This window comes from Lissotriton helveticus, chromosome 1_1 (assembly GCF_964261635.1).
Source record: "Lissotriton helveticus chromosome 1_1, aLisHel1.1, whole genome shotgun sequence".
In the NCBI taxonomy this organism is placed as follows: domain Eukaryota; kingdom Metazoa; phylum Chordata; class Amphibia; order Caudata; family Salamandridae; genus Lissotriton; species Lissotriton helveticus.
Window position 1 is genome coordinate 1,524,253,194 of NC_136057.1, and position 14,086 is coordinate 1,524,267,279.

Below are 14,086 nucleotides of genomic sequence, written 5' to 3' on the forward strand. Positions count from 1 at the left end.
ACTAATGAATAGACTGTTCTTAGTGGAGATACCTTTCTCTCCAGTTAGAGGCCTTTTCCCACTTGTCTGGTGACAGGCCCGGCTGGAACAACCTTGGACTTTGTAACTTAGAGTAAGACAGCAGCACTGAGATTGTTTTTCACTTGTATTCCATTGCTTTGCAGCACTTGCCTGGAAAATTCCACTATGGGCGTGTCCTAGCCCAGTAACGAAATGTACATAATGTATCTTTATGCTTGTCGATTTCAGTCCCTCTGCTGCACTCCTAGCAACTGGGCAGACTGGGCTCCACTCTGACTATACCTGAATAAACAGACATTGGTTTGTATTCTCTACTGTCTGACCGACTCTTCACTTGGTATGAAAGGCTGAGAGGTGGTCATTAGTGACCCGAGTGACCTGAATCGGGCCACTTCCTTCAGTAGAGAAGATGGTACTGCTGCTGAGTGTGTAAGTGGCCACTGCAGGTTATCATTAAGAAGGCAGATGCAGCAGGAATGGGGTCCAGGGGGCATCAGAGCCTATTTTACTTTCAAGCAATAGGACCGAGGTGATGATTTGTCATTGTGGGGAAGAGGTAAAAGCAGTGCTTAATTTGTGCCGGAGCTTTCCGGTGCTTAGCATTGCCACTTATTGGTCAGGGCAGAGTCTACACTCTAGTCTCTATTCTACAAGCAATATGAGTAAAAGTTGGCTGCACGCTGCTCATTAAGCTCAGAGTAGGATCCCAGCCTCCCCGGTAAAGAGCTGACATCAAACGTGACTGCACGCTGGTAAAATATTTTAATTACGACTTTTTACATGCAAGATAATTACCGCCAGAAAGGAAAACTGCCTGGATTCCTGCTTCAGCGTAGGTCTCCGTCACAGCGTCACTGTCACACCTCATTTTACATTCGTTCATGCGCTACCAATGAACGATTACAAAACGTATTAATAGCCCGCCCCGATCCCTCTGTGACGAATCTTCTAGTGTGTCCAGATTCTGCTAAAATTCATTGTTTTCAACCGCGCCCACCCAGCATACTGCGCAGCTGCAGGCCAATCATCAGCCGGCGACAGAAGTAAGGAGCGTGTGGCGCAGCAGGCCTCCATCTCAGTTTAATTAAGGCGGTCTCAGTAAGTAATTACTTTCACTTTAGATTCTAATAATCATGACATATTTGTCTCCAAAGTATTGACATCTCAATATGCTAAAAAATTATATTTTATAATGTGTCAGGCCCACGGCTGTAGCTCTTCATCTGCTGCTGCTGGCTTTTCACTTTTGCCACAAAATAAATCTTTTGCATACATGCCAACATTTTAGGACAGGGACGTGGGAGATTTAAAATAAAAAATCGGGAGAATGAAAATTACCCATTGACTTCTATTGTAGAAAATGCAATTTCAGGCGGGAGACAGCTGAAATAAAGCCATTTGTGGCTTGAAAAATCGGTAGTCTCCCGCCTGAATCGGGTCTATTGGCATGTATGCTTTTGTAAAGTTAAAAGCCAGCAGCAGCTGTGGAAGAGCTGCAGCCCTGGGTCGTTTGCTGTACACTGAACCTGGATCTTTGGGGCACAAGTAAATAAAGAAGGCACAAGAAAGAAAAGCACATTATTTGAGTTACATACTTGACTAGCTTCATAAACCACTGCTTGCACCTTTTCACGTATCGTCTTGAGCCTTTAGCCGGCACCGAGCTCAACCGTCCGAAGTATATTACTTGGAGTCCACACTGCCTTGTCCGCTGCTATCACTGCCTTAGTCAAAGGCGGGGAAGTTTGAGGGGCGAAGATCTGCTCTTGCAAAGCCTATTGGTTTCGCTGATTCTTCTCCCATTCCCGGGTTGCACACAAACGTAGAGTAGTTATAATACCCCAACATTTCTCTAGAAGAAGTAATTCAAAAATAGCCGAATCAACTCATGCTAATCCTATGAGTGGCACAGGCCGCGTGCTCCCTTCCATATACCCAGATTGTTATATTAGAAATTAACTCCGATCCCGCCTGTCTCTACTACCTCCATACCCACAAGACGCACCCTCCTTACAAGTAATATTTTCAATACCAGTGTGGTACCCTATCGTAGTGGGCATTCCATTTCTCATAATTTTCTACTTAATTAAATCCCAAACGTGTACATGTGTCCCATTGTCTACTGGCAGTTTAGGTTATTTTTGTATGTAAACTTGGGTAGTAGTCTGTTTATGTTGAGACTAGGAGATTTGCTTATGCAATGTCTTGGAGTGATGCTTGGTGCACCCCAAGGCTTGTTTTAGAGACATGCAAGTTCAGTAGAGCCAAGTGAGAACCTGGCTATCGTCATAGAGTGGTTTAATACCTTCAAATGAGTGAATAATGTTGTTTTATTGCAGAGAGGCTTACAGAGATGTAAGTATGTCTTATGGAGGTTTAATGCAAATACTAGCAGAACCAGATTTGTGTATTCCATATGTATACATTTTGGTTATGTATATTATCTAGCATTTGAAATGAATATGAAACAAGACAAATCACAAATCACATTTAGTTAAGTATCTTACAAAGCAATCTAGTATGTTTGACTACCAATGTTCATTGTAATGCTTCAGGTGAAGTTTTGATAATGCTAGAAATGTAAATGCATAACAACAGTGTCTTCCCTCTTAAAAGCACTTAAATAGGACGGGGCGAAGGTACACACGTTCTTGTTTCTGTTTTAAATTTCCCTGTGGAAAGCCAGGTGTCTCCCAGGCTTGACGCTATTCTGTTGATGGTAGCCTCCACATTAGCTCTTGCATGGTGATTCACGAAGTTAGATACTGCTTTGAAGAGCACTTATTGTGAGTTGAACCCCACGTACAGAAAGAGGTCTGGTCAGATCACTCACATATTTCTCTGGCGGTAATGACCTTTTGAAGTCTAGCATACATTATGCAATATGCTTAATTTGCTGATTTTTGCAATTTTTAAAAATGAATGGTGCATTTTTATTGCATGTTTACCAAAAAGGGAAACCCAGTTTCCCTTTTTGCTGTGGTATCATCCTGTCTGAGCTTGGCAGAACTTTGTCCAAATGGAGAGTAAGCTGAATTATGCTCAAATCTAAGATGCATACCCTCATTTTTTTTCAATGGGTGGGACAAAGATGATTACCCTTTAGTTAGTAATAGTGATTGCGTTTGGTGGCATTTTGGAAGTGTCTCTGTTATAAAGAATGAAAATAATGTTATGGGATTTAACTGGTCAAAAAGAGTGTAGGCTACAAATGTAAGGATCAGTAATGGGTTGAGGTGCTGGAGCCTGTGCCACAGTTGGACATATGTGCCGTTGCTGGTAGTCCCTCTTGGTACTTCATGTCTTCTGTTGATCTCAGGATGATGATGATAGAGTATGCTGCGTGGTCATGGTCACTGGCAGGTCGTTGTGCATTGCCCGGTTGACCAGATTGCGCCTGTGTGCTTAGCATGTATTCACTGCAGTAGCGCAATCCCTGGCCCTCCAGTGCAATGAGTTGTGTGATAGGATAGGGGCCGTCTTTGTGTACCAGTGCAGTTGCTTGTGACTAGGTCAGCGGTTTCACCACTTCAATCAGTAGCAGCATTATGTACCTAAACTAACTCACCATTAATGTCTCTTTTGACCTATACTGACTAGCTGTTCTACAGCCACTGGTTTTACGCTCTTCCACTCCTGTGCTAGGTACTTACGGCCATGTCATTACACTGCAGAGAATATACTTGTATGGACAAACTGCTTGAGTTTTTCAGTGGACTTCAATATATTGTTGTTTTGCTGTTTATAGGGTGGTGTGTTGTAGGTCTCATCGTTTTACTCTTCCTCATATTTAAAATAACAATAATTCATAAATTACTGGCTATCTTTGACACTAGTGCTTAAAGTCTGCAGCAACTCCATGATTGACTCAGATGAGAATCTAATGTCGATCACATTAATCAGAAGTCCTTGACAGTGCTGGATAGTTTGCTGGTGAAGTCTCATTTGCACTCTAGGAAATCTGGTTTCTCCCAGGGATATATCTTCCTAAAGCTGCATTTTGAGATTTACACACATTCTCTAATTTCAGTTAACTTTTAAGTTATTGTCATAGGCTTTCAATATTTTATATTAAGTCATGTTATATTGATTTGTATAGCGCACTAAAGGCCCGAGAGGGTATTAGGGCACTTTGGCAGGTATGTAGATGTGAGGCCCTGAGGTGCTTATGTCTTCAGCTTCTTGTGGAACTCAAGGAGTGAGGAAGCAGCTCTGACGTGTTGAGGCTTGTGGATGGGGGTGGAGCTAATAAAGGAATTGGGTGGGGCCACATGATGAAGTGGGCAGGCTGGGGAAGTGGGTGTGTACTCCTAAGAAAATTAGAGCACCTGCAATTCATGTTTTACAAATTAAGCACTGGGTAAAAGATTCAGAGGAGATAGCCTGCTATTCAGCACTGCAGTCATCATTAGTACCATTAGTACAGCAGGTATAGTTGCATTGGGGTCAAAACATTTGAGGGGCTCACAACACCCCAATTATGGAGAACAGTTTGTTTGCATAATATCTGTTTTTGTTTGATGTATTTGCTGTTTTATAAGTCTCATATTTAGTGCGGTTCATAAGCATATATACAAAGAGTATTCCTGAAATCATCTCATAAGCCCGCTCCCAGCAGGCAGCCACGTCTCTCCCACTCCCCCAATTCTTGCCATAAAGTTTTGGAGGGGGAAACGCCCTCAAAATATTTTGCTTTATGCTATAATATTGTATAATTTAAATGGTACATTTATAATGAGCCTATAATTAATAGTCTTCCAAATCATTCACCAAAACATTTAACCCTCTGGCCTTTACAAAAAAAGGAATGAAAATGTACACGTCTATTGTTTACAAGATCCACATAAACTAGATATCATGAAAAATACAGATGCTAAAACACATAATCAGAAAAGACGTTTTGTTGAGCTTGCTTATCTAGATTAGCCCAAAATTGTCTCCAAGTACCATTTCAATTTCTTTTTGTTCATAAAATATTTAAATCTGACTGCCTATTCATTTCATTTACAGCTATGTGGGAAGGAATACTAACACAGATTATTACATTATATTACAGTCTATCACATTCAAACTTAGGACCTTATTTATAGTTTAGCTCTAAGTTTACCAACTCACTTCTGTCTACACTATAATAAAATATAAAACTCCCCTTTGTGGTACTCTGGAATTGGAGAGTCTTCTGATGGCGTACGTGATGGAGCCCATGTGAATGTTTTGGATTGAATCAAGCTGGGTGTTGAAGATGCTGTGGCGTCCAGCTGCTGGGCTAACCCTGGAATGGTGAACTGGTTAGGGGAAGGCTCCTCCACCAGCCCTTCACCCTTTTCCCCCTACCAGGATCAGATACACAGACCATTTTTCAACCGGCCTGCCTTCCTGCCTTTACCCTGCCCACTATTGTTGCCCTCGGCTTCAACCTCAGCACAAGAGCAGTACAGCTACGATGTCCATGTGTGGGGTAAGATGGCAGGCGCTGGGGAGGCTGCAGAGGGCATGGAAGCCACAGAGGACTCTGGGTCCTGCGGGGTCCTTGTTGAGCTAAAAGAGTTGAGGAGACAATGGCAGGTATGCCACTGGGACGGGCTAGGGCCAGTCATGCGAGTGAATATTCCAGTCTCTACTCCAAATTCTCGCCAGAGGGCTCTTCTTCCCACCCCAACTCAAGATGGCCCAAATTGACTGTGATTTTATTTCAATCAGTCCTCAAACCTCCCCTGCCCTATAAGTTCAGTATTAAAGACTAGGCAGACTGAGAGGGCTCGTTTAGGGCTCCCCTTTGGAAGGGTTAGTGGCTCAGGTGGCATGTAGAGGCAGATAGTCCTGGCACCAGTGGAGCTTGTGTGCCTCAGAGCCATCCACTGATGCTTAGAACAGAGGATCCCCCCTTTTTCCTGTGTAATAAGTGGAAGCCCAAGTGGAAGTCTAAGTGGAAGTCTAAGCATAAATATAACTCAGCCCAAGAGTCACTACTATAAGGTCTGGAAGGCTTAGAGCTGCACAATCAGTGGCAGCAACAAGACAATCCCAGGATAAACATCCAAAGTCAGGTTCAATAATGTTAAGAGCGTCACAAATGGAAATCCATAGATTTATGAACAGAACCTCATCTTCTATAGGGCTAGACCCGACCTCTTTAGAAAAACTGAAGAAGTGTGCAGAGCCACTTCGCCGAGTGTGGACACTCCACAAGTGAGGCTTTGGTAAGCAGTGGCACCACTAACACAGACAGTATCAGCAAAGGACCTGACAAAGATGGGAATGGAGGTCATTAGTCAGTGCACAGACACTGTGCTAATTCCCTGGAAGCAGAAAATAGGATCTGGGGCACTGAGCTCGCTGCATCAGCTGTCCCTTCAATCCCTAGACCACGTTACCATCAACGTCCAGATTGTATTTTGTCGAAATTAATGCATTTCCAGAGTCCAGAAAGACCCTGAAACGGATTTTTCTTGTTTCTCTGCTCATCTATATTGGAAAAACAATGCACAATGCTGCAGTTTCTAAATAGCCTTGTAGAGGAGCTTAACACCTTCAATGCTATGGAGATTTTTCTCCTGTGCTGAATATTCGTTTTTCCCATTGTTCATGACAAGGTCAGCTCGTCACAAGCACACGTCCAGTGTACTGCATGACGAGCTGACCTTGTCATTAGCATTGAAGGTGTTAAGAAAAGCACAAACCATACACACTCATCATTCAGGGATAAAAAAAAGAACTTAATCTAACGTAGCTCCATCTCAACTTGAAAAGGGCCTGGCTTATGATTAGGCTGTCCGGTTTTAGGTTTAAACCTATAATAACTGATAAAACCCCACTGAAAGGGAAAAACACCCTCATAACTAAAAACTGAATACCATTCACAGAAAGGAAAAGGAGAGTGAAAGAGTAATTTTGTTTCTTCTTGAAGGGGCCAATACAATGCAACATTGTTATACAAGCTAGCAGCAAGAAATACTGGGTTAACATTATTATGCTAGAGTTTTGCTGATTAGGGATGCCACTAAAATATTGTTTCTTCTTCCTTTCGCTTTTTTTAGTTTTGTGGTCTTTGGTCTAAAGATGCAGGGGTTAGAAGCATGTTTAGGTCTTGTTTAATTATTTTTAAACTGTTATGGATCAGGAAATATCAGAATCATATTTGATATTTTGGTTGTGTTTGAATCATCTTTCACTGATGGGTAAAATGGCTGGTTTCATAAGAATCTTTCCCAATATGTACCATTACATTTATCCACAGAGAATGGGTAAAAACTCTTGAGGCATCAGCCCCCAGTTTCTAGTGAGTCAGTATTGATAGAAGGTGAATTGCCAACACCTAAGGCTTTAAACATTCAATGCAAGGTATGGTGACAAGTATATGTGAAAAGAGGGCTATCATCAAGCATCTGGGATAGTGGTGAAAACATGACACCAGACTTTTGGAAAACATGGAATGCAATGTCACTTGGTTCTTTTCTTTTTTTTTTTTTTTATAAATTTTTTATTTGGCAGACAAGTCACAAACTGAAAGACAATGTAGCAAAAAATGACATACCATAATTTAGAGTGATATCAGGGATAGCATCGGTATACTAATTAATTAAGCCAGTATTCTTTAGATGTTACAGCTTCAGCCTAACAAAAAGACTTTTTACAGAAGAAAAAAAAAAAAAAAAAAAAAGGGGGAAAAACCACATGAAAGTTCATCCTATAACACTTATAACACTTAACTTTTATACAAAATTAGCCCAAATCTTTTCCATTCTATCTACAGATTTCCGGCTCCTGTTCTTAGCAAGAGCTTTTTCCATAGTGTATATCTCATGTAATAACATTAGCCACTCAGTCTTATAAGGTGGGTTTGGCGATATCCAAGCGATATCCAAGCTCTAGCTATTACCAATCTAGCACATGAAATTGCTATGTCTAACCAATTTAGATTATTTTTGCTTCCCTCATGTATAGAAAGTAAAACCATAGATGAATTAAGTGGAAAACTAATCAGTTGTTTTTGATGTAAAAAAAATTCTATTTCTTGCCAAAACGATTTCAGTGCTGGACAGGAATAGATCATATGAATAAGATCTGCTGCCACCAGGTCGCACTTAGGACATTTGGTACGTTCAATATCTTGTGACCATTTGGCAATAATCTCACTTGGTTCTTTTCAAGTTCAACAAAGAATGGAGTGATATTGTTTGTATTTGTAGTAATTCAGCTATGCATATAAAACAGCTGTGTGATGACCTGTCAAAATGTATACCTGAGCTCAAGTGCTTCCCTGTAAGAGATCCTTGCTACTTGTTAGATAGTATGCTGAAAGTATTTTTACAATCTTCAGAGTTAATGAAGAATGCTTTCAACTTTTTATTCCATTCTGGTGCACTGTTTTGTTATGCATGGGAACTAAAACACACATTTTTCTCACTTTGTGCTTTGTGTGGATCAAAGAAAGAGTCATCCCAACTGTGTCACTTAGCTGATGGTTCTCATTCCAAGGGGCTGTGAATGCTATATTATCCTTGTCACAACTGTTTACAGACTTTTTGCTGAGTGCTAATGCCAAAGGCAAAAATTCGGAGGATCATTGGTCGAAATTGATAGTGATGTGATAAAAAGTACGCTCTACTGCATTCTTAGGTTTTTACAGGAAAAATGACTGCTTAAGTGGACATTATAAAACAAACTAGAGTCTGAAAACACCCTTGTCAGCCAAGTGTACAGCATAATTGGTGTAGCTCTGAAATATCTCCTTGAGAGTATGCTAGGTGACACATTTAGTGACTTTGGCACTGCAATATGTTCCATGTTAGAGTACTTGCCACTTGGTAAGCAAAGCAAAGTTGAAGAGCACTTCAGGAACTTTTATTTTTTATGTATGAGAAATGGCTTGCAATGATGCATAGAAATGTCCCTTCACCAACCATTGCATTCAAAGTCAATGAAACCTCACTGGTACTCTGTTCAAGTTCTAGATCCCTTCCATAAAGGGGAATTTTCTCCGTAGTTTCAAAAGTGCTGCTTCATTATTGACCGCTTCAATAACCCTGAGGGCATAAGCAACCAGTTCGACAAAAATGTTGCAGAACCTGCCCAGAGAATCGCAATCTTCAAGTGCACCATCATTGGTAAGGAAAGCTATGTAATTGGCCAGAGTTACCAAATCGTGTACTGGCTGTTTTGGTGTTGCCCTTCTAAAGTGCCAATGTGGAGCGTGCCTTTTCACAGAAAAAAGTTGACATGGGAAGGAAAGATCGAGCACAAATTACCAAAGACTAACTGAAGAAGTATTGTATGGTGTACTACAAAAAGTTTAATTTGCAAAAATATGTTTGGACTCCATATACACTGTACGTACACTGTCTATATACCATGCACTATCAGTGCAAAAAGCAAGCAATAATAAAAGCAAAATGTTCCATAAACACCAGAAAAACACTGTCTCTGTTGTTTTTATTGTAGCGAAAATGTGTAACCAATGAAAATCACAGTTTTTTTAAGCTATTGATATAACGTAAAAACATTGGGAAAAAACACCAGAATTGACCAAAAATAGAAACTGAAAACAGGAAAGCCTACGTATGATCCTCCTAATCATTATATCTCCCCAGTGAAAACACAACTTTCGCTGAAATCGCTTCATTGGGGGCAGGTGTAATTCAAAAACTTGCTCTTAAAGCTATACATCCAGCGCCAAGAACTACAACAACTGCAGCAACACCAGGTTCACAGCTAAAGCTTTCTGTTATCAATACTAAGGATACACAGGAGGCCATATTAAAATGACTTCGATTCAGGTACCTCAATCCCTGACCCCTTACAACAGAGGGCGAAGTGGCATCCAGCACAGCCAATAAGGTCAGGAGTCAATGCACTAAATTGTCAATGGGTGACCACAAAAGGCTCCATAAATGACAGGAATGGAACTCTAAAATAACAGTCCAGGGGACGAAGAGCACAGAAGAGAAGCTATTTCCAATCGTCATTTAAAAAAACTCAGCTCAGACAGTAGAAACATTAAGTTCTAGCAGTGCATGATTCTGCTCACACAAGCCAAGTATTCACTTGGTATCTATGCAACCACCATTATTGGACAAGAGAGACAAGAGTCCAAAGGACTTTAATACACTCACACCAAAAGTGGTCCTAGCTGAGCTGAGCAAGACTCCAACAAGATGGTCACCATCACCGACGGGACACAGTCCAAATAAATTAGTAATAAAGTCTTGTTGATACCTTCATACTCCTCATTAGGGTCACACAACATGCTAAATGTGGCAACCTGATGAAACTCTTCAAGAATATTAAGTCCCTTGAAAACCTTAATTTATCAGACATCTTATCAGTAGCATTTACAAAATCTAGAGGAGTGAAAGTCACTGAACCCACACTGATCACTATGACATCATCTGAACTAACCTTAAAAGTGTTTATCGAAAAATACACTTTTTGGGCGTGGGGCATTAAGATCTCGCCCTCCTTCAATATTCGATATCCATCTCTCTTTGTGGTTAGGCTTGATCCTTTGGAAGCAATGTAGGAAGAGAAAATGTCACATTGGTCTGTTTCAGCTGCATGAAACCCTATATTGGTTAATTCACAAATACTAAGAACAATTGTACATGATACACAGACAGGAAAAAAGCTGATGTCATACAATCCTTTCGCTATCCTTAGAAACTCCATTGGCACTGTAAGTCCAAGTCATTAAGATCAAACTAGGACAGACGTAAAGATGGCACATAATACAGAAGTGGTAGACTATCTTAGGCAGTTCCAAGCTATATTGCTACAAGAGACATGTGTTGACTATTTGGTGATCCTGATGGGGTACATGGAATTTTCAAAGATTGCAACCAGAAAAAGCTTTAAAAGACATCCAAAAGGGGGCTCAGCTATGTAAATCTCGTTGCAACTGAAACTCCACGCCAAACTGTTACTCTGGACAGAGAACTGGTTTCAGCTGGTCAAAATTGAGGGCTGGGCTCAATAAAACACCCATTTATACTACTGAACGTTTATCTTAGCCACTTAGCTGTGGTGGGAATTCCACCACAGTGCGGGTGGGGCAAGGGGTGGGAGTGGCGCCGCGGTGCTCATGACCACTCTCGGCCGTCATAAATCACGGGGGGCATGTGCTCATGACGGCTGGGAGCTGTCAGAGCTCTGCCCACTGATTAATTCTACTGCACAGGCAGGGAATTAACAGCACGTGGGCAGAGCAGCAACGTTCTGACAGCTCCCGGCCATCATGAGCACACGCCTACCGTGACTCATGATGGCCGGGAGCCGTCATGAGCACCGATGTGGTTAACCCAGATAATAAATCAAAGTCAGCAGCCATACTGTTCTTGGAAAATGCACTTAGCAATCTTAAATCAGCTCATGACTTTCAATTTATAATAATCTTGTGGGAAGTAAGCTGAAACTTCTTCAATTTCTAAGAATATGATGACAATTTCTCATTGCAAGATGCAATATGGAGCAGGCAATCCCTCCATCTAGGTGAAGCAAATGTTAGGATTCCCTGAACCCTTCATGGATAGCAGCTTCATGGTGATGAATCCTAAATGTGAGATTCATAGTGGATAAATGCCCGGCTTCGATGCATATGTCAAAAAAGTCCACCACTAAATCTGACTAAACGGCCGCTTCTATGGCTCTGTTTATATATAGTTGATTTTCAAAATGAAATGTGTGAAGTAAGCGACCACTACCCACAGATAACAGCAGTAAAGCTTCATCCAGATTTTCACTCTTCAACCAAATATATTAATTTCCAATTCAAACTCAATTCAAATTTGTAGTGTCTGCACTAGTAAGCGCAAGAGAGAAAGATGAAACTCTAATGGACTGTATGAAAAGATTAAATTAATATCCATTAGCTCAGACCAACATAATTAGTGGCATAGTGTCTTCCCCAGCCTCGGTACCCGCCAATGACTATACCTCATACAGAGCTTAGTATTAATTTTACAAGTCTTTATTTTTGTGTGTGTAACTATAGGTTAATATTATAATAGATCTTCGGAGTCTGCAACACCTGCTGAATACATTATACAACTACACCACCATGAACAACTTGGAGGTTAATCTAAAGAAAAATCAAGTAGTTATATTTGGCAGGAAGTGCTGTAGTTGTATAGCAACCTTCACATTTCGATGGGTAATACCTATAAATATCTGGGGTTATACACAAATTCAAGGGGCTCTTTGTTAAAACATCATAATCAAATTGCCAAGAAAGCTCTGGCACTTCAAGTCAGTCTCTCCAAACTCAGTAAAAAGGTGACAGGCCCTTACTTAGCGTCAATGGTGGCGGTAATGCGGGCCAAACCAAAAGAGGCCCCACTTTGGAGTATGGTAGTGAGCACACTTTAGTGCAAGCTTAGCATTGCACTTATCCAACGTGTGACTAAAATCTTCAAAAAGGTGCTGTGGCTACAATTCACCTCATCCACTGCGTAATTCGCCTAGAGCATGGACATGTAAATTACTCTCTACAAAGTGTGGGTGCCTTTCTTAAACTGTATCACATGCTGAGGCAGGCTAGAGATGGCTCGCTTGAGTCCCTGTTATGGACTCATATCAGCATCTGTAACCCCAGCGGGTCATACAGTAGATTTTTTAATGAATGCCTGCTAAAATTACCAGCAAGTGAACTGTGGCATCTCAATCCAAGTAAAAAAGCTTTTAAAGTAAGCACTAAGAAGCGAATTTATCTGTGCTCCAGTTTGTTCAACAAAGAGACTTTAGCCAATCAAAAGTATGCATGGGCAGTAATTAAATCTTATCAGTTGGCCCCTCCTTTGCATCATCTTGCTTGCATCTACCATGTGGACGTAAGAGATAGTTCTATAGGGAAATCCCATCTCACATGTTTCAAAACACCTGAAAGACATGAACTATTATGTATCGTCAACAGCATACAATCTGGCTCTCCCTGCGACGCGTGCCCACCTGCACATTGTAAAGGAGTCATGGAGAGCACATTGTTTGACCATATTAGCCATATGGTAACATTGTGTTTCCAGGAATGCCACGTACTTGACGCGTGGAAAACAGCCCAGGTTATTCCTCTAAAAAAGAAACCCAACATCCATATCTCTCAACTCCAAAATCTTCGTCCCATCTCCCTTCTTCCCTTCTGTTCAAAAATCGTAGAAAAGGTGGTTAACAGGCAGCTCATGGAATATCTTGAGGAAGAAGCCCTCCTCCACCCCTCACAATCGGGATTTAGAACTGGTTACTCTACTGAGTCAGCCGTTCTCTATTCCACTGAGTACCTTAGACAGATAGTGGAGGAAGGAGAGACAGCAGCGTTGGTTTTATTAGATCTGAGTGCAGCTTTTGACACCGTACTGCACACAACACTGCTGTCTCGTCTTTCTGATATGGGGGTGGCAGGATCAGCCTATGCCTGGCTAAGATCCTTCCTGGCCAATAGAAGCTTTCAGATGCACTGCCCACCCTTCAAATCTTCCCTCCGGAAAGTGAGCCATGGGGTTCCCCAGGGCTCGAGCTTGAGCCCTACCTTGTTTAATATCTATATGGAACCCCTGGCTCACGTAGTGGAGGCATTTGGGGTGGGCATGGTTAGCTATGCTGATGACACCCAATTGATGTTCAAGCTTACGCCCGACCACAGAGAGGATGCCACTAACTTTGCCAACTGTCTGTCATCAGTGGCATCTTGGATGAACAACAACTGGCTGCGCCTTAATGGCGAAAAAACAGAACTGCTGGTGGTTGGGAAAGCAGCATCAGCATGGTCTCACATGTGGTGGCCCACTGAATTGGGCAGTCCTCCCATTCCTGCGGATTCGGTAAGAAACCTTGGCGTAGTGCTTGACTCGGACCTCTCCTATAAATCCCATGTCAGCAAGGTGACCGGTAAGTACTGAGGGTCCTTCGGAAGGTTCTAGATCTCCTCCCTACTGGAGCCAGAAAGACTATTGTCCATGCCCTGGTGACTCCTCACCTTGACTATGGGAATGCTCTGCTGATAGGTCTGAGTAAGAAAGGCCTTCACCAACTTCAGTGCGTTCAGAACGCCGCCGCACGCCTTGTGCTCGGGCTTTTTGCG

At 41.7% G+C, this 14,086-nt stretch overlaps 1 long non-coding RNA gene across 1 annotated transcript in view; it reads left to right on the forward strand.

Moving 5' to 3' along the window:
• Positions 1 to 1,042: 1,042 nt before the first annotated feature.
• The window catches only part of LOC144773465 (uncharacterized), a 1,091,729-nt gene continuing 1,078,685 nt past the window's right edge, over positions 1,043 to 14,086 (forward strand). The window contains exon 1 of the long non-coding RNA XR_013599985.1: positions 1,043 to 1,119. This is a non-coding gene — a long non-coding RNA (uncharacterized LOC144773465). The remainder of the gene's footprint in view (positions 1,120 to 14,086) is intronic.